This window comes from Lissotriton vulgaris, unplaced genomic scaffold (assembly GCF_964263255.1).
Source record: "Lissotriton vulgaris unplaced genomic scaffold, aLisVul1.2 SCAFFOLD_638, whole genome shotgun sequence".
NCBI classification, from domain to species: Eukaryota; Metazoa; Chordata; class Amphibia; order Caudata; family Salamandridae; genus Lissotriton; species Lissotriton vulgaris.
In genome coordinates, this window is record NW_028249064.1 from 344286 (window position 1) to 367948 (window position 23663).

Genomic DNA, 23663 nt, shown 5'->3' on the forward strand with positions numbered 1-23663 from the left:
CGACGGGCACCTCAAAAGCGGCCGTTCCGGTACAGGCGTAGTCCGCGATGGACGTCAGCAGCAGTGCGGTGGTGATTGCCGCAGATGGGAAGGCGCCGCCACTGAGTCATCTGCACTGTCCAGCCGAGCAGACCACATCCGAGCATCCAGGCGCCGCCGACGAGCGGCCATGTAGGCGAGGGTCCGGGGCGGGAGTCGTACATCAAGTTTCTCCAGCACCCGAGAGCGCTAGAAGGTCGAAAGAGGAACGATGCACTCAGCTCGTCCTCACACGCATTCCGCCGCCGGATTCAACCAGGAAGATTGTCAGGATATCGTTGCGGAGCTCAAGGGCCGGCGGAGCCGGGCGACTACACGTCCGCTCCGGTCGCCATCTTGGCTCCTCCCCCCTCTTTCAGACATTTAACTACACAAAGCCTCTCATTCGACTCAAAGTAAGGGTGGAAAATAGTGGTAGACAATGTATTAGTTCTCCTTGTAATATAAAAACAAACTCACTCAGGCTGATAGGCCTTGCTGGTGACATCTAGGGCCCTTACGCCCAAAGTGGTCCAAAAAGACACCAGACAGAGTAAAACAGTGTATTTGTAAGAAATGTGCTTTAACAACAGAGTAGAATTCTCACCCCACTTTGTTAAAACTTGTAAAGCATCCCTAACAGCCCACAAGGAAGTATATGATGCTGGAGATGGGCTCAGTACTCGCATTCTAGGCACAACTTTCTTAGTAGATTCTGGCCTACAGGTATGCCATCTACCAAGCAAAGTGCAGCCGGTATAGCTGACCTGTAGACATTCTCTGTTCTGTAAGGCAAACCTGAACCTAAGAACTCTGTTAGATAGTTAATCACATGCACTAAATCTGTTGAAACAGGATTGTAATCTCTGAACACACCAACCAACCCATTCGTTCCAAGCCAGTTGATACACTTTCCTTGTTTCAGATGCCCACAACTCAGATATGAGTCCCAAAGCATCTGCCGAAAGCCCTGTGATTCGCCACTTTCTCCTGACATTGAGCGCGGCTCGCCCTTGTGTGTGCATTGACACATGAGCGTGGTATTCTTTCCCTGCACTCGTGCTTGGGAGTTTATGTTTGAAGTAGACATGAGCATGCATGATGCTTCCTTAAGCTTGTGTCTATTTCATATAATGCCGGGGGTTTGTGGTACTGTCCGGGTGTGTGAGCATTATGCGAATACATGGGCAGGGTATATATGCGGGTGATTCTAACAATTGATTGATTTGTTACTTGGCTGATGTACTTCACTCCTGTATGGAATAAATGTGGATTATGTACCTTACAGCGAGTTTCTTCATCTTTGATATATATGCATTGAATTTCTCTACACTGGTGACGATCTGAGTTTGTGCACTTGTGTCTGTTATTCTGATTACAGTATTTCTTTTGAATTTTATCTTTTGGAGCTTAAAGAAGAATTTCGGAGCTTAAGGAAAGAGCTTATTTTGTAACGGTTCAAGGATCCGCCTCCGGGCAGTTGTACTGGCTGCAAAATGTTTCTTCTTGCTCATAACTGGATTTACAGCTCACAGTGGCTCTTTACCAATTTGCAAGAAGTTTTGGTGACTGCTATTGGTTGTGCTTTCCGATACTGGCGTTATGGAAGTTTGGCATTGTATTGTTTGCCCCCATAACGTCGAGTTTATTTCCAGTCATTTCACTCTGTGATGTGCACACAATTACGCTGCCTATCGTTGGCTGCTGGAAAGAAGTAGTGTGTCTTACTTCTTTCATACCATTATATTCAATATGGAGGGCAGTATTGTTGGAGAAGGCTACACTATTGAGCACCGTGGATTCTGATAAATACATTCTTAAGTAAAATCTACTTTGTGTATATCTTCATTATACTCTGTGCCCATTCCTGACAAGGTTGACTACTTTTGTTATTTTCTTTTCTTTCTCTCTGAATTTTGTTTAGAATTTGTGTCTCATTGTAGCACAATGTATAGAATTGTTCCACCTCCATCATTTCTCACATTGCCAGGAAAGTCACCCATGGATTGGGAAACATGGGAGGCAGTATTTTTGGCAATGTTGAAGTTTTTGAAGGGGAGGAATGTGAACCTGAGAGGAAATTGGCCTTTTTAAAACATTGCTTAGGGGGCAATTCAAGAATGTACCCATGTCAATATGCATCTAAACAGTTATCTTTACAGTATGGAAAAAAGACCAATGTGGTTATGGATCAATCATTTCCTATTTTATTCTGGGAAACAGAGGTCAGGTGAATCATCATAGAACATTATGTGTCTTCACTCAGATCATTTGCAGTGACTTGTGACTTTGACCATATCACTTATGAGCAGGTTTTAAGGGGTCAAAATAGACGAATATACAGGAAAGACTATGGGCTACATTTGACATGTCTCTTAATGCTGCTAATGAGATAGCTAAGGCCATCGAGCATTCTGGAAAAATTGTGCAAAAAATAAGAGGCAATGAAAAAACTGAGATGCACATTGTAGCAAAGGAGGGCGATAAGGTTAAGAAGCCCATGTTTCAGCGAACTGAGATTATGCAGAAGCCAGATGTGAGAACAAAATGGCATAAACCAGATGGAAAGAAAAATACTTCTCTTCGATTCAGGTATGCTAATAGTTTCCAATTGGGAAATTCCAAAGCATGTCCTGCTACAGATAAAGTGTGTTTCAGATGTAACAAAAAAGGGCAAGGGCAAAAATGCGGCTAAATTTCCAGCATGTGATATTGTAGTGGATGAAGTGGGTGTACGCGTCTTAGTGGACCTATGTGCTTGGTAGACCATTTTAGCTAATGAGCTAGTTAGAACAAAATGGCTGAACTAATGCCTATTCCCTCCAGATGTTACTCCTGGGGGTTATTCTGGACATACGATTCAATTGGTCGGTTTTTTGGGGTCAACATTGAGTTTCAGGGATATAGTATGTTGGGGAAAATGTATGTAGCAACAGCTGGAGAATCCATATTGGGTTGGTCACATCAAGAGAAACTTGAAATTAAGTTGGATCCACTGGCTGAATCTCCTGTTTATTCCATTGGAGTATCTAAGAGTATCACCTGTGGTTTGAATTGTTTGTATGATTCGGATTTTGTACAAGATTTAAAGCACACATTTCCAGAACCTTTTAGCAATACACTGGGGGATTACCAGGGTTTTAAACATAGTATTAGACTGCAAGAAAATGTTGTTCCTTCGTGTCACAGGGTAAGGAATGTACCGTTGTCATGTAGGAATAAATTGAGAAACATGTTACAGGATATGTGTAAAAAGAAAATTATTGAACCAGTGGAATCACCTCCTTTGGTTTTTTCGGTGGTGATTTCAGTTGAAGCCACTAGGAAATTGTTTCTCTGCATTGATTTATGCAGTCTTAACTAGGCTATTTGAGTGGATCCCCCCCCATTTCCTAATTTGCATAAGATGGTATCTACCTTGGCAGGGGCAAAAGTCTTCTCAGGCCTTTATTTAGCCATCCCCTACCATCAAGTGGTGTTACTTGAGGTATCTAAAAATGTAACAGCTTTCATCATTCCAGAGGAGTTATTTCGATTTTGCAGAATGCCTTTTGGTTTGGCGAGAGCTACCTCCGTTTTTTAGAGATTAATGAAAGAAATGCTTAAATGACTGAAGGGTGCAGTTGCTTTCCAAGATGATATACTGCTATTTGGCAAGGATGAAAAGGAGCATGATTGTAATTTGGAGAATGTTTTGACTACCTTGATAGCCAAAGGGCTAACTTTACACACACATAAGTGTTGGTTTAGGAAACAGGAGGCTTAGTATTTTGGACTCTGCATAAGTGGAGATGGAATTAAATCTAAGAGGAATTATGTAGAAACGGTTAGCAAAGCACCTATTCCTAGTTGCGAGGAGCAGTTTGTAGCATTCCTGGTATTAGTTGAATTCTACGCAAAGTTTATTCCCAATTATGCATCTTTGGTATATCCTTTCAGATGTCTGTTGAAGAAGAATGCAACATTCTAATGGACTGACCGGTCTGCAACTTTTGCTGCTGTGAAGGATTGGATAGTGAATGCTCCATGACTCAAACCATTTGTGTCTGGTGGATGCCAGCAGTTGTGGATTGGGTGCCATTTTGATTCAGAAAGAACATCTTAGAGAATGGATTGTAGCATATGCTTTGAGATCCTTGTGTGAAACTGAGAAAAACAAATCTGTTATTGAGCGAGCGAGTTATTAGCATGTGTATGGGGAGCTGAACATTTCAGATCCTTTTTATTGGGTACCAAGTTCATGATCAAAACTGATCACAAGCCTTTGGTGCATATGTTGGCGCCAGGCGGAGAACACACTATGTTTGCCAGATTGGTTAGGTTGACTTCTAGATTGCAGAGTTTCCAGTAAACATTAGAGTATGTTCCTGGCAAAAGCAATGTGCATTCTGATTGTATGTCTAGATTACCTCTTTTAGTGCAAGAGTCCGATGATGTAGGATGTTAACTTACTTGGGACTGATTTTTCCATTGAGCAAGAGGAGAAATGGCATAAGGAGATGGACAATAACAAGGAACTTACTTGTGTGTAGAAATTTATGTTAAAAGGTTGGCCAGAAGAGAGGAAAGTCTCTGGAGGATTTATGGGTTATTTCAAAGGACGTGAGAAATTGGCAGTAGAGAATGGTATTGTCATGAGGGGGGGACAAGTTTATTCCTCCTTTTGAATTAAGGAAGTCTATTGTGAATATTTCCCATGAGAACCATTTTGGCATTTCGGCTACTGGAAGGTGTCTCAAAGTAAATTTTTGGTCGCCTGATATCGATACCTTTGTGTACATCAAGTAAGAATGTGTGTTCTTTGTGCAAATAGTGACAAATCTGCCATGGGTCTGAACCATAATCCCCAACCTGTTGTTTTGCCAGCTACACCTTGGTGCAAGTTAGGTCTCAATGTTATTTATCTGTGAGATACCACAGGAAGGCTCTAAAGAGATTTCCCCCTTCTTATCTCCTCAGTCATCATCTCGCTCCACTCGATCCTGAAATAGCTGGAAAAAGGGAAGAAATACAACAAAGTTAGAAAAACTAACTAAGGACTGTCATTGTCCTATGCAGGCGGGAGGAGGAGCAGCCAAGTCAAGGAGCCAATTGAGAGGGTCAGACGGGGAAGAAAAAGAGACCACCAATCACAGAAAAGAGAGAAAAGAAGACTATGATCGTGGGAGTGGCCAGAGGACCCCGGAAGACGCAAAGAGCAAGTAGCCCGTATCAGAGTGGCCGGAGGACTCTGAGAACTGCTAATCAGTTGACGCAAGGACCAAAGACGTCAGACCAGTCGAGACTGCTGAGGAATTTAGTGAGGAGTGGTGGACACCCTCGGTTACGTGCACAAGCCGCCGCAACTTAGGAGAGTTGCGGCACATGGACAGGAAAGGAGAAACTGAAAGGAGGCAGGTCGTATAGTTTACGCTAATACAGGGTTGTCGGGACTGGGACGAGGAACTGACCGTGTGGGGTTTTCTTGGTTTTCTGGTTGTTTTCTGGCACCTCCCCTTCCCCAACATTGGCTGAATTACTGCAATATTTTCAGTAAAAAACTGTAATTGACTTTGTGTTTTCAGTTACGTAAAAAGGAAGACGTCTAACCAAATAACGTATTAGAAATGGATACAATCTACAGGGCATAGCTGATAGTTCTATTTTTTGTTGCTTTTCTTTTTTTTCTACCCAAACTAGTGAAACCGAGGAAGACACTCAGAATAGCTAAAGGAGTGAATAAAAGTGAAAGGCCCTATCCTCTCTTCTCCACCAACCATAAGCTTGTTTTAAGCCTCCATACAAGACAAATAGACAAGGTGTTCACTATTTCTGTGTGTGGTGAAGGTACCTATCCTGATCAAAGTGATAAGAAGTCCACTTACTTACCGCCACCTTCTTGTTCCTTTGCCTCGAGCCTCCGGGTGATCCCCTCCTGAGTGGCATGGACAACCTAGAAAGAAAAGAAGAATCAGAGGAGATTATTTTCTTCACAATTAAACATCCAGATATTGGCCTTAACGGTCATTCTAATAAAATACGCCATCATTAAGAAATATATTCAGCCTCCTCCCTTCTTTTTCTGCCCATCTTTCCCCCCATGGTCCATTCTCTGTTCTGCCAGTATAAGAGGCCTTTGGGATTGTATTGATAGACTATTTTTCAAAATGGCCTTTAATCAAAATGGTTAAGGGTGTTACTTCTAAAGTAGTTATACAGTTTTTGGATGAAGTATTCTGTAGATTAAGTGTCCCTCAGGAACTCATGACTGGTAATGGGACTCAATTTCTTAGTAAACAAATGGAGCATTATTTGGATAAGTGTGGAGTAGTTCACAAAAGGTTTGATGTGTTCCATCCGGAAGCTAATAGACAGATTGAGAGATTAAACCGTGTGGTTAAAGAGGCTGTTCAATGTCTGTGAAGGGGGATCTGAGTTGGAAGAATGCTTTGCACTCTAGGCTGCCAGCTCATAGAACTTCTCCCAATTCCATTACGTCAGTGAGCCCTTTTGAACTGCTGAGAGGTCGCAAACCTGGTACTAAATTGTTGCCATGGGTGTTGAAGAATAAGGTGACATTGCTGAGGTAGACTTCAAGGATATTCGGACTAAAATAGAAGCTTATAAAGCCAAAATGAAAGAGGATTTGCAGAAAAGGAAAGGCGTGGTAGGAAGGCGAGCGGTGCAAGTGGGTTATATGGTGCATTTAAAGAAAGGTACTATGGTTAGCAAAGGCTTTCTAACTGGTCTGACCCTGTACAGTTAACTGAAGTTTTCAAGAATGCTGTGCATGTTGATGGTAGAGCGAAATGGAATCTCAGCAGAGTGTCATTGTTCAAGGGTAGGATATTGTCTGCTGGCAAATATATTACTAACATTTTTGGGGATGTTTCTGAGGCTGTTCACTCCAAAACTCTTGTGCAGTTGAATGTCCAGGTAGTTATAGTAGGGATGTGACTAGAAATACCTACAGAAATGCAAGAGCATGACTATTTCCAATGAGGTTCAAGGACTTTGTTCTAATGCAAATGTTTTTTTTTTTTAAGGTGGCCCGTGTGTGTGTTCACACGCGAGAAAGGCCTTCTTTCCCTGTGCTTGTGCTTGGGAGTTTATTTCCTCTTTTGTGTTATTGTTCAAAGTAGACACGAGCGTGCATGATACTCTCTTACACTCATGTCTATTTCATCTAATGCCGGGGGCATTGGTGGTATTGTCCACGTGTGTGGGCATCCTTCGAATATATGGGCAGAGGATATACATGGGAGATTGTAACAGTTGATTGATTTGTTACTTGGCTGATGTACTTCACACCTGTATGGAATAAACTTGGATTATTTACATACCAGCGAGTTTTGTGATCTTTGGTATATGTGAATTGAATTTCTCTACAAATTACACTCCTACAACTGTGACTAATCAGTGCCCAACACTATAAGAATTACTTTGGCGGGAGATTGTCAAGTCAAGTCAAACCACTTTATTCGATTCATTAAAATCATAAAAGTATACTATACACTATACAAAACATTATAAAAATGTATTATACAATAAAAAATACAATTAAAAACATTTAAAAGGACCACTTCTTTGTTAAAGACCAATAATCATGTACATTGACTTATAATATATGATTAGACGTTTCCAGTAGAGCTGCCTGTCTGACCCTCCTACTTCTGACAGACGCAACTAGAAAGCTGGCAACTCTAAACATGATTTCAGGGGAATCCATCAATTGTAGGAACAATAATGCAGGTTTATAGTGTATAAAGTCCATCTTTTTCAATAGAGGAAAAATAAACCCTTTTCTGGCTTCTTGAAAGAAAGGGCAAAAGAACATAAAATGCATGGTGTCTTGGGCGGAGAAATCATTGCATTTACACGGGGTCGCGTCTTCTAGCCTGAACCAACCCTGCAGATCCCACAATACCAGGTGAATTTGGTTGAAACGGAATTTAGTCAAAAGCCATCTGTGAAAAGGGTTAGAAACGATAGACAGATATGATGGCATTGCTAGTGACAAAATTACCAAGTAGTGGGTCCTGACAGATGATTTGCATAACTCCACTGCTTCCCGGTCTGCTTAGCTTTGCCTAACAAAATTTTTCATAACCCCCTCTAAGTCAGCTTTATATAAGGATTCAGGATGAAGGTAAATCTCAGGACGCCCCAGTTTCTCTGATGACATTTTTACATACGACAGCCACTGGATATCCTTCATTCTATCTAGTTTAATACAATCCTTTAGAATCCTATGATTTAGGGTAAGATTCGGATTCATCTAGATTCTAATCTATAACAAGATTGGGGCTATTTTAATTATATCGGAGATGTATCCTAAGCCCAACTCGAGATGAACAGAATGTGTCACAATGGATTGTGGGAGACCAAGGAGGGCACAGAAGAATTTATTCTCTTCTGTCTGTATACAGTCAGGTTTAATGTACCCCCATATAGCTGCCCCGTACTTTGCAATTGCAATAATTTTTGCTTTATATATAGCCAAAATAGCCTCAAAGGGTTTCCCCCAAGTCGTTTGGCAAATCCTGCTATTGCGGCTGAAGAATTTCTCACAGCATTCACCTTTAAAGAGAGCTGAGGTGACCACGTTCCCCTGTCGTCAAAAACAACTCCCAAATAGGTGAACACTTTCACCCTGGTGATTTCTTCTTCCCCGCAATAGAAAGATCTAGCGGTACCTTTATCTGCCTCTAAAGACATAATATGTGATTTTCCATTGTTGGCCACTAGGTCCAGGGAGTCCGTAAAGTTCCCAAAAGAGTCCAGCAGTCTTTGTAAGCCCAAAGGAGTCCTTGCCAATAAAACGGCATCATCCGCGTAGAGAAGCACCGGAACCGGTGATCCTCCCATTCGCGGTATGTCGAGTGTAGCTGTTAACAAATTGGCTTCCAGCGAATTTATATACAAGGTGAACAGCATGGGAGCCAGGATACAGCCCTGCCGCACCCCCCTTCCGGACTTAAAACTAGCCGTACATTTCCCCTCTTGCGTCATCCTTATAGAGGCGTTCATATCTTTATGTAACTCGGTCAGAAAATACACGAGGGGCCGGTCAAGGCCCATTTCCAGGAGCATAGTCCACAGCCTAGACCTATTAACTAGGTCAAAGGCCGTGGACAAATCCATAAAGCCCAAGAAAATGGAGCCCCTTGCAGCCCTCGTATATTTGGATATTATTAAATGTAAATTGAGGCATAGGTCCTCCGTACCCCTCCCAACTCTAAAACCATATTGGGCGCCGGACAGTATGTCTTTTTCCAGAACCCCAATCTGTTATCTTTGCTAATATAACCTTTCCCAGTATTTTAAAGGAAGAGTCAAGTAATGATATAGGCCTATAGCATCTGGGATCTCCCCTTTGGCCCTTCTTGAAAACCGGGATTATAGTTGATCGCGACCATGATTTAGGAAATCCTGAAATGGCCGAGGTATTGAAGACATTAGTCAAAATCTTTCCCCAATAAGTGGAGTTGGCCTTATACATATCTGAGGGAACCCCGTCAGTGCCTGGTGCCTTACGTCCCGTGGTGCCCTCTATTGCTTTAACCACTTTTCCTAAAGTAAAATTTACAGGTATAATTGGGGGATCTGTGATGAGAATCTCGAAAATTTCCAACTCTAAATCACTCCCATAAATTTTTTTTTAATGGCTTAACCAATCCTCCTCAGCAATATTTAATTCCAAAGCAGAGTTCAGATTGCCAGAAAACAGGGGAGTATTAATTATGGACCAAAATTTGGCACTATCTTTCAATGTCGCTTTATCCGTTAGATCAGCCCACTCTTCTTGTTTTATTTCATTTTTCCGTGCCAGGACGACTCTTGAGTACTCCTTCCTAAGCTGAGCGACTAAACCTTTATTCCTAGGCTGATCGTTTAGAGCCTTTTTTAATAGATTATGTGCTTTGGTACATTTATGATTAAACCAGCCCTGTACTGGTTTATTTTTCCCTTCTTTGCTATTTATTGTAAGTTCTTTGGCCACCTGAGAACAGATAGCTTCATACGAGGTAATTACATCCCCCCCACGAGATTGTGGGTCCGCACATATGTTTAGTTCCTGTGCAGCCTTAGTCATGATAATGTGGAAGAAGTCTTCTGGGGTAACCTTACTCCAGTTTAACCTTCTGCCCTGATCTTTTATTTTTACCTCAGCTACAACCTTTGGCAAATCAGTTTTATTTAATAAGGAAAATCCATTTATCAATTCAATCACCACCGGGTTGTGGTCACTGAAAGTGGAGTGTATAGCATTATAATAAGTACATATTTTAGAAGTCCAGAGGAAAGAAATATATAGTGTATTATTGGCTCACAGTCCCTAGCTACATACGTCGGGGTACGAACACTCTTATCAAAGAACCCTGCCTCAAACAAATCATTGTTGGACAGGAGTACCTCCAGAGCTTCCCCCTTAGAATTATGCTCAAAATGCTGAGGGCATGTAAGATCTGGTCCATCAATATCAATATTATGACAATTAAGACTACAAGGATGTACATTAAAATCGCCCAACAAAATATAATGGCAAAAAGTGGTTTGCTTCTCCTTAAAGAACTTTAACAAATCAGACAACACATTTAGATGCTCATTAGGAGAATCCCCTTGCTGCGAGTTTTAACAATTCACCAGGATTAGTTTTGTGTTATTCGCCAAACTTATTTCCAGAATAAGAAGGTTATGGGAAGCACAGTCAACCCTTTTTACTTTACCCCGTATGTTCACAGAAACCAAGAACATGAGGCCCCCTCTATCTAGAAGATCTATAAATCTACTTCTCCTCCCTCGATTGCTTCCTAAAGTACCCTTTAGACCTGGTTGAATTTGTGAGTCTGCGCTAGTTGAGGAAGAAGGGACGGGTATGCCTACATTAGTTCTAGGTAGGTTTTACTCTGTCGGTCAGAACCAGTTGTTTTTCTAAAAGCACTCCTAACCTCTTTACTACTGCTGCAAGAGTATCCAATTTGAGCGCTAAGGGTTGAACATACTCTTCTAGTTTCGCTTCAAATTTAGCTTCCAGAGAGTGGACCAGTAGCTCAAACTGCTCTGAGTTTAAGTTAAAACTCGCAGCATTGCTTTCATCCTGCAGGATATGTTTAGCGGGTTTAGGGATATCAACCTTTTTTTACTATTCTTTCCCCCACGTTTGCTTTGTTGCTTCCTGCATGATCTTATTGGTCTGGAGGTTGATGGCACTTCCTCTGTTTCACTAGAGGATGTGTTTAGGACTTCGACCTGCAACTCTGGGTGAGCCTGGGCATCCTCTATTACAACAGCCCGCGAGCCCAACCCAGTAAGGTCATGTTCCGGAGGTTCCGCCACGATAGTAGATACATCTAAGGCTACTTCAAATGGTCCCTCTCAACTAAGGAGGCTCTCCTGTCGTTATTAATTGTATGTACCATTTTAACCATATAATTATCGATGACGCCTGCCCCTACTGTAACCTTCTCACTTTTTGATTTAGACATGATTTAACCAAGTAATACAATCTTTTGCAACTTCCGAGCGTGTTATATAATTAAAGCAGTAAATGTCTCATCACTCAGTTATATACTGGGATGCTTAGTAATATAAAAATGAATAACAATCTCACAATACGAGGGCGCCAAGGGCAGCGCCGCACAATGGTCAAGATCTGTAGCCCAGCCCAGTCTCCTCCTGTCCCGAACTGTCACAGACTGTCCCGCCCTTGTCCCGGGCTTCTCCCGGCGCTCTCTCTCGCGCGCTCTGCGGGGCGGAGGGAGCGCTCCTCCTTTCAAGCGCCCCGGGCGCTTCCCCGTGACGCGGGTGGTGTGCGCCGCCTGGGGAGTGCTGGGACTATTAGTCCTACCCCTGGCGGCAGCGGTGGCAATGGCGTCAATGGGAGCGGGAGCAGAAGCCAGGCAGCGATGACCCCGGTGCAGCCTCTGCTGGTGTTGGGCTGTGTTCGAGCAAGCAGGTAACCCTCCTGCCGTTCGCTTGTCCCGGGAGATTGTCATTTTTAACATATATTGAATTACAAAACAACCATTGTTCTCATTTCTGAATTAGACAGACTGTGCCATCATGTCGCTGACTGTCATTAAGTGCCACTTGCTCAAATTAAGCACTGATACAGACACTGGGTCCCCCAGGGGGGGGGGGGGGGGGTACCAAACTTTAGATATTTAGATGCAGTCCAAATATGTAAAAATCTGCAGAAATAATGACAAATTCTGTGGGATAGAAAAGAAAATCTGTAAAAACATCTAAAAAATAATGTTTCTTATACCAGTGTTAAAAGTAATAAGAAAAAATACATCAACTGTATTTACCTGAAAATCCTGAATGATTAGAAAACAAGCTACCAGAAATATGAAGCATCTCTGTTTCTTCTCATGAGCATTTCTCTTTAGTCTCGTCCTTGTGTCCTGATGTTGGGGTCTCCGTCTCCCTCTCACAGTTCCACCACTGCGCTTGCCTGAAGTCAGGATGTCAGCATCTTCTCATGGACCTTTTCACAGCCCCATTTCCTTTTGTCCCTTTGCACTCCTAATTGCACCGTCGTGGTTGAGGTAGTCAGGGGTATGAGGCACTGGGTGACTGATTTTGTCTGTGACAACCACCCTGTAGAGACTTACTAAGCAGGTGTCCACCACTCAAGCTACTATTAACATGAAGGACTACCTCAATCAGTGCCTGTATTGTTGCTAGAAAAGGTGAACCCCACTGCTTCAGCTGCAAATTGAATACAAAAAGCAAAATGAGAATAACGTTCCAGTATTATTAGTTTGTTTTTTGTATTCAGCTTGCAGTTGAAGCGGCAGGGTGGGGCTAGGCTCCCAACGTCACAGGGGGAGGAGTGGTGGCAGCACCTCAAGACGGCAGGGAAAACAGTCATGTGCTCTTTGCATGTTCTCCACCCAGGCTGTAATGCATGTTCTCCACCTAGGCTGTATTGAACATTGAGAAGAGTATCTCGACAGGGAAATTTTTTTGTAACACAGGTTTTGCACGTAAATGTAATTGTACCCTCTGTGGGTAGAGGCTTCAGAAATGTCGTAGGTTTTAGCACCCTATCAATACCTTCCCAACTGAATTCACGTGGATCTTTCTCTACATATACACAATTCATTTACACATTTTCTGATCAAATAGAACGCTCTTTTATTATGTCCCTGCACAGAATATGACGTTGGTGGAAGGTTAATTAGAAGGACTGATCTCTTGAACTCACTGCACCAAAGATCATCAGATGTGCAACAGTCGGGAAACAACCTTAATAATGAATATCTAACAACGAGTGGGCTTAACAACGAATCCTAAACAACGACCTGTACCTGAACCACGACCTCATTAACCACTACTTGACCTGAACCACGACCTCCTTAATACTACATTTACAACAAATTTTCAGAGGTAAGTGTATTTATAAGTACACAAATATGTTAAACGGTTTCAACAGATCCAATTAGTATAATTGGTTCAATTAAATAATTCAATAATATCATGTTTACTAAAATATGAACATCTTTTTAAAAGCAAGCACGACAATTAAGTGATCCATCTGTATTTATTTAAAGTATGTGACAATGGTAGGAGGCTAAAAAGTATGTCCATGTTCATGACCTTAAGTTTAAAACCCCGACCCAGTGCAAAAACTGAAACTGGACTAATTACAAGCAGAAGTTTCTAGCTGCAAATAAACAGCAGGTGTACAGTCATTTTGGCAAAACTGACATCTAGTGGCTGGATGTAACGACACGGCACGGTTAAAATTACACACTCGCTTATTTGGACAGCACGCAATTAACAAATATCAATTTAATGACCAGCGATGACTCAATTTCCAAGATAAGGATTTTCGGAAAGGGGTGACACAATTAGTAATAGTCGTGGCAAAAGCGTAGCTGTGTTTTCTTTGAAAAGGGCTGATTTTAAGCAATACATTGCTTCATTGTGAGTCCCTGGGCGTGTCTGGAACAGTAGAGGCACTAGATTCTTTATTAAAAATAGTTTTGTTTAGGTTAAATAAATTACATTTTTGGGATCGTGTTTCAAACATGCATTGTTGTGAACGTAGTGGTAGGTTCAGAGTATATGCCAATAGATTCATTTTCGTGGTTCAGTAAGTCGTGGTTAAGTACATAATTGTTTGACTTTGGTCGTTGTTTAGCCTTCGTGGTTTAGGCATTCGTTATATAAAAGGTAGTTGTTTAATCATACAGTCGCAACATTCAGAACTCGTTTTTCACACACACACACACACACCTTATTTTTTGACGTCTTCAAAGTCATATTCTTCTTCTGTTTTAGCAAATCCTTTTAGGAACTTCACAGGCTCAGAAGCTAAAGCTCCAAGCTTTGTTCCAATTTTGCTTCTAGTATCATCACCTGTAAGAATATGTGCCTTGATAAGAACACTGGGCATCTCTGGGTCAAGTTTCTTGTATAGAATATGAAACAGTATTAAGTGTCTTTTCTCGCCTGTTCCAGAACGTATCCATACTTCGACAATCCCTGACTTATGAACATTGCAACAAATCTAAGATGCTCAATAATAACATCTGTGTCATTTGACAGAACAATGACTCAATTGAAACTATTTCGAACAGCCCACTCAACATGTGGCACAACACAAAGGTGAGCTTCCTCCAATTTGCTGTTAAGTTCTTGAACAATATGATCCGTACCTTTTGAATATATCTCTGCAGGCATCAACTCCTCATTGACAATCATTCCACTTGCAATAATTGGAAATTCAGTGTTCATTTAAGCATCAGCAATGTTTTGCCAAGTTAAAATGTCCAAGTTCATCTTGTTCGATGTTGATGACCAGAATTTATCAAGTTGCACAGGTATAGGTGTTGAATTTTCGATGCAGGCAAGGTCAGTTGTTCCACTTGTAAACATTTTTCAGATTTTCTCACATTCTTTGATAACTGTCAAAAACAATGTGCAGTTCTTGCAAGCTGCACACTGAATTTGATATCTGTAGAACAGTCTGAACGACCGCTCCGAAGTTTAGCATGGATGAAATCTTGACTATTCACAATTATGACATACAGTCCACAACAATAGCAGTTTTCAATGAGGATGCCTTTTCGAATTGAAATTCTTCAGGTGAAAGTTCTTTGGAGTTCTAGTGCGAGTTTGTGCTTTACTGGTTTAGTTGCAGCATCTCCATCAAATAATGTGTTTGTTGAAAGATCATGTCACAGAATGTCCTTGATAAATTCACCCCTTTCTTTGGCTACATCCATCTCTATATGTGGTTGCAAAAGTAGTTTTTTTGTAACCAGTTTTGTAGTGGCTGGTTGGACGAAACTCTTACTATGGCAATTAAAGCGCAAAAGTTTAGCTTTCGTGATTATGTCAAACAGGTTTTTTTCTTTGAATACAAATCTCTCCTACTTCAGTTCTGTGTATAGTTTCGATCCATGTTCCATGACATCCAGTAGAAGTGTCTTTATATCATTATCAGCAAATGTATGAATGGCGAATGCACACCTCCTCTTAAAAATACAAGTTGTTTAGATGAAACTGCCAAATGTATGCGTGCAAGCAGCACTGTGTATCGTCCCTTCACAACATATCTAAGATACTAGCAAAGGGTGCGTTTTTGCGCGCCTAGCTGCTGCATTGCTTAAGTGAGAACAATGCTCCATGTAAACCACTTTTTCAAAATTGACCATATTTAATCCATAGTAAACCAAACAGTCCTCAATTAAAGTTGTCCAAATCTTATACATTCATAGAATCAATCCGGAGACAGCATAATTATGCAAAATATTTTATTTTCGCATTGTGAACTACTTTGTTTTGGTGGCATTGTAATGTTTTACAGTTTAAGGTGATTTAATTCACTGATGCAGTATTTTTGTTTAGGACTCAGTGTTGTATTCGTTATGAATTTCGAAGTTACAGGGTGGAATGTGCTAGTTTTATTTTGGGGGGACAATGCATTATGTTTTTTTTAGCCTGTTTACAATAATGGAGGTATTTCATTTGAACTCCGTAATCAGGTGGTTACATTGAAAACACCAGTGGGAGCTTTTTAAGTACCATCCGAGGGAAAGGGAGCATGTGATGACTTTTTGGGAATGAAGGGCGGCATGTAGAGGTCATAATGCCGAACACTGCTTGCATGAGGTAATTGGGTTCTGTTTGTATTTTATTCAATTTGTTCATGAGGATGTGAATTTACGAGGGAGAGTTCAAGGGTGGTAACTCCTGGGGAGTTATATAAGTGATATCAACTGTTCAAGCACTGAGCATGTTCTGTTTTCAAGAAAGGGTTCCATTTGGTTTTTCTGGTGAATGAAGGACGGATGGAATTGGGAGGTGACATCTGGGTAGAGCAAGAGGGGAAACTAGGATTTGTAAGTCTCAGAAGAAGGTCTGTCTTCAAGTGGTTGGTTAAGCGGATTCTTTAAATTTTTTACAGCGACCCCTGGCGAAGAACAGAGCAGGTTCGAAATGCATTGAGTTTTACGGTGTGTCCTGAGGAAATACGATTGGCTGCACATACTTTTGTTGAAGCCTGGATTAGCAACAGAAAGTATTTGAAAATGCGAAAATAAAGAATTTTGCATAATTATGCTGTCTCCGGATTGATTCTACAAATGTATAAGATTTGGACAACTTGAATTGAGGACTGTTTGGTTTACTATCGATTAAATATGGTCAAGTTTGAAAAAGTGGTTTACATGGAGCATTATTCTCACTTAAGTAGTGCAGCAGCTGGGTGCACAAAAACACACTATTTATATAATTATATATATAGTTTGGTCACACAGGCTCAGTCATTTAAGTGGGGTTTCCTTGCTGCTGTATGAAATGAAGAAGGTGGTCAATATGTTTATTAAAACATTCCCCTCTCGTTCCCAAAAGTTTGTGGTGATGAACAGTTTCTCAATGGTCAACACATTTTGAATTTGTCATCTCTTTGAAAACATTGCAAATAGAAAGGACTTCATGATAAACTAGCTGCCATTGAGCAACATATTCACTGTTACATGTCTGACCAACAAATTCCCTTGGAGCTTTTCTGCGATCGCTAGATTGGCTGTTCCAGTTTCATTACTGGAGCACAGCAATGAACCTTCCCTCTCTGTCTTTCACCACAAAATGTCTTTGGATACATTTTCTGTAGAGGTATGGATATTTTACCTCTAGCTTCTTCACCCTTTCCAAATATCAGGACCTATATCTCAGGTAGTTTATGCGAGCAAATTCATGAAACACTGTAACCAGTGACTTCACAATTTCATGTGCAGCTCAGAATCACCTTACCGATCATCAGGTACTAACTTTTTCACTAGAGCTATCATGTGTAAAACATTTCCCTAATACTTTCAAAGTTCTGATTTTTCTTCACATTCTTTAACAAACTCTACAAACTTGGTTTCCAGGTTTTCCGATTTTGAACTGAGTGCATTGAACATTGCCTGACTTTGCATTATATCTTTTGAATGAAGTGCAACTTGTGCCTTGTTTACTTCTGAGATAAGATATGCAAAACCTAATTTGTCATTCTTGTTCCAGAAAGCATTCCAACAAAGTGTTTCTATAGCCTCAGATATGATGAGCATACCTTGTAATGAATTAACATAATGAGTTCCGCTCAATACTGACTGGACAGTTCTGCTTCCAAAGATTTCAGCCTCAATAAGTGCATTGTCTATGACATATCCACTGAGATAACTTCCTGCACACCGTAACACAACATTTGCCATGTGGAAAATGCCCATCATTGGAGAAAGATCATCAATTTCTACTGGATTACTCATAAAAATGTAACCTACAATAGGGAAACACCTTCATTGCAGAAAATCGGCAGGATTGGCTGGTCTTCAAGCTGAGCGCACACATTTTGGATTTTTTTTTAGAGCTGTGTATATTGTTGCGTAGTTAGTGACTGGAGATGGTATTAATGGTAAAAACTCATCCGTCTTCAGTGGGATGGTATTCTGGAAGATCAGAGCATGAATTCGAGCCCTTCAGAGGAAATGGCTTTTCTTCATCCTTCAGTCTGCACCGAATAAGCAATATGATCAAATCTGTTTAATTAGCTTTGTGGACCGCAGCATCAGGTAGAAGAAGATCCATGTCCTCAGCCACTTTGAAACTTTTTGGTCGACTGGGACATGTTGATGGCTTGTAGTGATTGTGCACACGTTGGCAAGGCAGTTGAGTTATAAATTTGCACCTTCGTTTGTTTATCCCAGCTGCAGACACAGCTTGTTTTCCAGTAACTACTTCATTGGTACATTCTTGAATAAGCACCATGGCAGTATCATGTGTGCTGGATGGTCCAGACAAAGAAGAGCGTTTTTCAAAATTATCAGGAGCAGCAATTGTAAATCCTTTCCTGGTAAAGTGACTTGGAAGTGATGTGTTGTCGGAGTCACAAGAATTTACAGCATGAGCTGCTAACAAGTTCCTGCTCTGTACTATGTCAGTATAACTTGTTGATACACCAATCCTATTCATTGAAGTGATTAGCGTTCTACCTTTGTACTTGTAATAGATTGCATAGGCAGTCATCATGTGTAGCTTAGTTTCCTTTTTGCCCGTAATGTAATTCATAAAACATGATTTGGAAAAGACAGTACATTTACACAGAATAAGCCTGTTGGTTCATGGATTTGTCTTCCACTTCTTCGCTTATATCTTTACAACCATCATCAATGTTGTCAGCATCTGTTCTGAACTCAAGAACTTTAGTTTGTAACCATTCCTTTTTGCTGATAATAAACAATGAAGTAAAAAATGTTGAGACAACATCAGACATTCTTGTTGACTCCCATGATTTGTGGAGCACTGGGGCATCACAAAATGTATCATTAAGTCCAAAACCTAAAACGTTCACGATTCTTAAAATGGTTCCTACGGATTCTCACCAGACAAATCTTAATTATTATTGATCAATACAGTTTCATCAATGTTGACCAATATTTATCTCATCACACTGAGTGTGAACTCGTAGCAAGCACTCAAGACTGGCTTTAAAACGTAATTTGCTTTTTCAAGGAGTGCAAACTTATCTGAAGGTGGGGGTACATTGCTCCTGGGAGCTCATTGTACATTTATTCATATTTTCTAATGTATGCATGCATGCAGTTTGGGTAGGCATACACATCTTCTGCAAATACATTCACTTCGCTGTTTAGATTAGCTACTTTGCTGAAAACTTCATCTTGGAAGAAACTAGCTGCACATAAGAACATGTTTACCCTTTGAGACTCACATACTCTGTACTTTCTTCTTTCATCAATCCCTTTGGCCCTTGATCTGGCTAAACCACAGATAACACTTTGAAGATCCTCTGCTTTCTGATCAGTTGTTGGAGGTGGACGAGGGGTAGGCATCAATCTTTTAAGTGGATAGGCATTGGGTTTGACTGTATTCACTAACGGAGAGTACGAGATAGTGGAATCAGTTGCACTCACCCATTGTCAAAACTCACAAACAATGAGCAACTGATTACGCAGAGATTCTTATGGGAATACATCCGGTCCCCTGTCATATCAGGATGTCAGATGTTACCTCTGCTTAGTTCTTACTCTTAAGGGGGTATCCAAAAATATTAGAGTAGACGCCTCCCTCACTTATTGTGACATGCTTCATCATCGGCACCTATCCACATTTTGGTAAGATGGTACTACCAGGGAGGACTCAACCATTGATGGGAATGGGAGTTCTTAGATAAATCAAACTAATATATGAAGTTGACGTGCAAATAAATACAGTGAAGCTAAATGTTCTGGTTGGGAATCACTCAGAGAAGTATTAAAGGTTCCACAATTTGTAATAGATTAAAAGTAGTTCTAGAGGGGGCGTGGCTTCGCGAGCGGCGATGGCGGTTGCAGCTTGCTAGAGCTCCCGCCGGCCCGCTATTAATCCGGCAGTTTATCCTGGCCCCCGAGCCCAAGCTTCACAACCCATGCAGGGCAGACATTGCTGACGGTGCCAGGGATCCTCCGGTGCAGTCGGCGGAGCTCCCGAGTGGTCGGGCGCGATTGGACAGCGGTGTGAGGAGTGCGGCCTGGTGAGCTGAGGAGAAGCCGGGGCTTCCATTTTGGCGCCCTCCGACCGGAGGGCCTCTGTGTGGGTCGGCTGGCCCGTCGATCGCCGTGGACTTTGGCTGCCCTGAGGGCCGAGGGGCGGCTGGCGATTCTTCCCCCAGGAACCCCGCTGGGGGTGTGGAGTTCCTTGGTGCTGTGAGCCTGTCTGGCCGGACGTTGCGGCCCTGTGGACCAAGTGCAGCCGGGGCCTCGAGTTTCGTGGTCCCCGCCCGCGGGGGTTGTCATCCTCCTCTGCCACAGCTGGGCCTCGGCGAAGCCTGGGGGGCTGAATTGATTGAAGGGGACCCCAGCTCGGAGTGCAGGACCTCCTCTGCTGACCATCCACAAGCGGAGGTCCCGATAGTGGCTGGACGGTGGCCGGCAGGCCGGACCATAGCTGGCATTGCCGCGCGACTGGCAGCAAACTGTGAGTACCTCCCCTGGGTCCCCGGATACTGCAGGAGTGGTGGCCGGTTCTGGGAAGCGGGAGACTGGCGTTGCTGAACCCGCGGCACACGGCGGAGTGGCACTGATCGGCCAACAGAGTGTCGGACGCGCTGACCATCGGAGACTGGGGTGTAGACCTCGGGGCCTGCCTTGACCTGACCCGGGTGTGGGGCCGGACCAGGGGTATGACCATCTGACCCTCACAGTGGGAGGGGAGCTGCTGTGTGGGCCCCCCTGTTGGACTTGGCAGACATGATCAAAAACCTTATACTGCCATATCTGCCTACACTGTCGGTGGTCCAAGTACAATCCGCAGCCATGACCAGAGGAGGCGGCGGCCTCACCAAACAGGCGACAATTGATAAATTCACAGGGCCCAGCGGGGCCCCGGACCCTCGGGAGGTGGACAACAAGGAGGAGGGCCGGACAATGCAGCACTTATGGCGGCCATCACCCAGTCTAGGGACATGCTAGACGCCAAAATAGGTGCGGTGGGCACAGATGTCACCCTGTTGCGCCAAGACTTGCGTAATTCAGTGGCACGGATTACAGAGGCGGAATCTAGGGTGTCAGTAGTAGAAGACGACGTGGGCTCCCTAAAGAAGAAAATGGCGGCAACGGAAACTGCGCAACGGGGCCTGGCGCTCCGGGTGGCAGATGCTGAGGGGCGCGCACGTCGAAACAACCTCCGCTTCATTGGCTTTCCAGAACGATGCAAGAAGGGTAACATGGAACAATTTCTCACGCAGTGGCTGGAGACGTGGCTGCCCCCGGGGGTTCTATCTAACTGCTTCGTCATTGAACGAGCGCATCGCGCATTGACGCAGAGGCCGCCGGAGGGCGAACGGCCCAGATCAGTGATTGCTAGATTTTTGAATTATCACGATCGAGACGTCATTTTGAAGGAAGCAAGAACCAGGGATGCCATTCTCTACTCGAATCGAAAGATCATGATCTTTCCTGACTACACCAAGCTCGTACAGCAACCGCGCCACTCCTTCGTGGCCGCAAAGGCGAAGTTGCGAGGTCTGAAACTCCAATACTCCCTGCTGTACCCGGCTCGCCTGAGGGTGATTTTCCAATCGCAGACACTATTCTTTGACACGCCGGAGGACCTCTTTAAATGGACCGACGAAACAGTGAGAATCAGGCCGAACACTCAGCCGGGACTGAACCCGGGCTCTTCGAGGGGATCGTCGCAGGAACGGAGGGATCGGACGGCCAAGAGCAGGAGAAATCGGAGGTCCAAATCACGAAAGCGGTCAGCCTCCGTCAATGGCACGCAAGACAGCGGCAGAACTGAAGACTCAGATCATTCTGGAACAGATCACTGAAGACCGTCGGAACTCTGTGCTTCTCATTTGGTGATGCAGGTCCTAGCTAATTGAGACAGGGCTCTTGAGGTTCAGTAGACTGGAAGCATTATCGCTGCCTCAGCATTGATTCGCAACTGAGTTATTGAACATGAGTGGTGTTGTGGGGTGGGGCTCGGGGACTGTATACTAGGGGCTGCCACTCTCCTACTAATGTGGGAGGTAATAGGGGAGGGGGGATGAGTTCACTGTTTTCCGGGGAGTTGGGATCCATTGGCATGGTTGGTCCTGGGCCCTCTGTTTTGGACTCGGGGCTACCCATGCCGCAACAGGTACTTCATAGTTCAGTGAGGTATAGGGGGGGTTGGATGTGGGGTGCGGGTGGCCGGGGAAGAGACTGTTGAGTTGGGGACGGGGGTTGTTCAGGAATGTGTGGGCAAGGGGTCTGTGGTTGTTTTGGGGGTTGGGGGTGAGGGAGGGAGAGCGGGGGTTGCTTTTCCTATTGTTTTGGGGTACTGGGGGGGAATGCACGTGTCTTTTGCAATGGCGTTGATAACAGTGCGCAGTGGGTGGCATTGACGAAGAGGGCCTATTTGGTGGGTCCTGCTTGATTATGGCTGAATGGACTCATAGACTCCCCGAGGAGTCCCTACGAGTGATCACGTGGAATGTCAGGGGGATGCTAGACAAGATTAAACGTGGGGCAGTATTGCGCTGGGGGAAAAGAGAGGTCGCAGATGTGCTCTTGCTCCAAGAAACCCATATGATGGGCTCGAAGGTACTAGGTCTGCAGAGGTTTGGCTATCAACAGGTTTTTCACGCCGGATTTTCCAGGGGGTCCAGAGGGGTGGCTATCTTGATTCCCCGCAGGGTGGCCTACGTCCATGAGAAGCAGTGGGTGGACCCACAGGGTCGCTATATCTTTGTTAAGGGCATGGTGGGTACTGAACCTGTGGTCTTTGGGAGTGTCTACGCCCCCCCCCCTGCAGTGGGCCCTGGCCGAGAAGCTGTTCACGGTGTGGGAGGACATCCCGGAATCCTTTGCGGTGGTTGGGGGCGATTGGAATGAGGTGATGGACGTATGTATGGATCGCCAGAGGCGCCAGGAAGTGGTTGGGATCCCTCCCCCCCCCCTTCCTACCAGACTGTGTGCTATGATTGAGGGAATGGGCTGGATGGATACGTGGCGATATATGCACCCTACAGTACGTGAGTATACATATGTGTTTGCAGTACATGGCTCCTTCTCAAGATTGGACTATGTGTTTGTGCCTAGAGCGTTCCTGTGCAGGGTGAAGAACGCGGAGATCTTACCGAGGGGACTGTCCGATCACTCCCCGGTGTCAGTTAGGGTGGAATTTCTTCGAAAACGTCAGCCATTCAGATGGAGGATGTCCTCGTGGCATCTCCAGCAGCCTGCCTATGTCCAACATCTGCGGGAGGCGATAGACCACTATTGGCGAGAAAACCTGGTAGGCGATATAGACGCAGGGGTGGTGTGGGAGGCCATGAAGCCCACTATACCGGGGGTGGACATCGCGTGGTGTACTGCGGCCCGTCGTGGGCGTCGGGAGACGATCACGGCGGCGGCCACGCTGGTAGAGACCTTAGAACAGCAGAGCCGGGGAGGAGGCGATGAAGTTGGGATACGGTTGCTTCTCCAGGCACAGCAATCCTATGCGTCTGTCTTAATAGATGAGGCCAAGCAGGCGTGGCTGGCCACGCGGAGTAGAATATACCAGTGGGGGGGATAAGTCGTGTACGATGCTCCATAGACTCTGTCAACACAACCTCCAACCCATCACGCTGCCGGGTCTTACTGCAGACAACGGAGTGGTCCTTACTGACCCGAACGAGT

General features: G+C 43.8%; 1 long non-coding RNA gene across 1 annotated transcript in view; it reads left to right on the top strand.

Moving 5' to 3' along the window:
- LOC147663709 (uncharacterized) overlaps positions 1-23663 on the top strand; it is a 76550-nt gene that overhangs the window by 27689 nt on the left and 25198 nt on the right. The window contains exons 3-4 of the long non-coding RNA XR_015305251.1: positions 13163-13395; positions 14473-14619. This is a non-coding gene — a long non-coding RNA (uncharacterized LOC147663709). The remainder of the gene's footprint in view (positions 1-13162; positions 13396-14472; positions 14620-23663) is intronic.